Source organism: Anastrepha ludens, chromosome 5 (genome assembly GCF_028408465.1).
Source record: "Anastrepha ludens isolate Willacy chromosome 5, idAnaLude1.1, whole genome shotgun sequence".
Lineage (NCBI taxonomy): Eukaryota > Metazoa > Arthropoda > Insecta > Diptera > Tephritidae > Anastrepha > Anastrepha ludens.
The window spans coordinates 3,486,715-3,489,316 of record NC_071501.1 but is presented as its reverse complement, the minus strand read 5'-3'; positions in this window follow the sequence as shown (position 1 = coordinate 3,489,316).

Below are 2,602 nucleotides of genomic sequence, written 5' to 3'. Positions count from 1 at the left end.
GGCCGGAAGTCTAACAAAACTTCAAATGCCTGCTAACGGCAAATGCAACGAGTATGTATGTATACACGTGCGTAGATATGTATGCATGTATCAGCATATGAATGCTGAAAAAGTCGTAGAAAGAAAATAGAAACATTTAGCAGCGTGTTCACGATCAGTCAATAAAACAACTACTCACCTACAGCCAAATCAAAATGTATACCTACAAACATACGTTCATATGTATAGAATTACATACGAACAGCAAGTCACAGCCAAGCAAATAGCAGCGATCTCCTAAGGCCAATATGCCGCAGCCACAATTTGTCACACTCAGCTCTCTTACGTCGTGAGCGCCTTATCTTTCGCCCTCTTTTGCCATAGCCGTTCTTCTCGCTTGTTTCTCTTTCGCAGCGGTAAACTCATAAAATTCATTCATACACACGTAGCTATACATTTCTTATCACCTCGTTGCCTAAGTGGTTGTTGTAATATAACTGATCGGCCGCGTGTTTGCTCTCGCAACAATGCAGTTGGTTGGTTCTTGGATTTGGGTAAAGGCGTCAAAAAGTGCTGACATAGCAAGTCGGGATGGAAAAGAACCAGGAGACCATAAAAAACATAAATTATAGTTGAGTGTTTCATAATTCCAAAGAAACATACAGATGTACATGCATGCATACATACATACATACATACATACATACATACATACATATGTACACCTTATAATTCATGCACAGATAAGAAGCTGTAGTTACACTTTACCCTTCAATTTGATAAACTAAAAATATCGAATGTTTTAAAATTTAATTTCCAAAATAGCTGTGCAGAGGCTCTTTTGTTTTTTATACTATCAATAATTTTAAAGAAAGTCTTAAATAAAGGATAAACATTTCTAAAAATTCAGTTTATAGTCTTATGAATATAAAAATATAATATAAAAAAAATATAAAATAAAAAAAAAAATATATTGTAATATAAAAAAATAATAATAAAACATAATTGAAGAGACCGATGCAGGGACGCATTTATTTGGAATAATTAAAAATTAAAATAAGCAAATAGTTTCGCAAAGGTTTTGGTAGCTGATCTAACATAAATGAGGCCTGCTAAATTCAGTGGTGTCAGATTGGGTGCAGTATTCGAGATAACGGTTCTTAGAAAACCGCTGATATATGTATGTACAGTTAGTAACATGAATAAGTATACAGGAGCCTGATTTAGGGAATTGTTAGACGCTAACGCTTCCTTAATATGTAATCAAAATATTTTACACATACTAATTTTGTACTGGGATAAGCTTTCATTTGCGCCTTAATTTAGCTGTAAATTTTAGGTACCGTTATCCACGCTTTGCTTTGTCTTTGATGCCAGCGAAATTTATGTCACAAAAGTTAGTATACAGCAAACGATTGTTCAGTTAACATAACATTTACTTTTACGTATTGATTAAAAAAGTTAAGGCTATTACAAGGAAATAATTTAAGTGAGTATACAAATTTAGGGAAGTACGTTTTGTATTAATTTTTGCGACATTTGTAGTAATAGCACCAAGCGGAAAAGAGTTTCTGATGATTTAAAAAAACTGATTATAAAATATTATATCACAAGGAACATAAATCATTGCGAGAAATCGGTCGTTTGATAGATAGGAGTTTTGCTACAGTTCAAAAGATTGTGAATAAATATAAAAGTGCGGGAAGCACCACTAATAAAGAGCGTTGTGAGCGTCCGCCGCTCTTAAGTCCCAGAGAAAAAAGCTTAGTCGTACGGAAAATCAGGAGAAACTCCAAAATAAGTGCCCCCAAATTGAAATCCAAAGTTGAAAATGAGACTGCAACACAATTTAGCACCCAAACCATTCGCCGGGTTTTGCATAGTGTTGGTTATCATGGGCGCAATGTTAGGAAAAAGCTTTTCGTGAGTAGTGTCAATCAAAGTAAACAGATTTCATTCGCAAAAGGTTATGAAAAATATGACCAAACGTTTTGGAACCAAGTCATATTTTCTAATGAGTGTAAGTTCAGTATCTGTGGGTCTGATGGCCCTGAAAAAGTTTGGATAAAAGTTAACGCGGAATTGGATCCAAACAATATGACCGGCACTGTAAAGCATGGAGGGGGCTCTGTGATGGTTTGGGGATGTATGGCTGCGAACGGGGTTGGAAACTCGGTATTTATCGAAAATATTATGGTTATTTAAATATTTTGAAAAATAATTTAAATATGGTTATTTAAATATTTTGAAAAATAATTTAAAAGAAAGCGTTACGAAATTGGGACTTGGAGGAACGTTGATCTTCCAGCAGGATAATGGCACCAAGCACACATCCAACATTGTACGAGAGTGGCTGTTATACAATGTGCGAAAACAGCTGAAAACACCGTCACAGTCCCTGGATACCAACCCAATCGAACATTTATGGGGGCATTTAAAGCGGCAAATACGTAAACATCCGTTTAGAAATAAGGAACAACTGAAAAACGTCCTTCAAGAGGAATGGAATAAAATACAACCATCTGTAACTGAAAACTTTGTGAAATCAATGCCATCACGATTTAAAGCGATTGTGAAGTCTAATGGTTATCCTACCAAATACTAGGATTTGATTTTAATTATG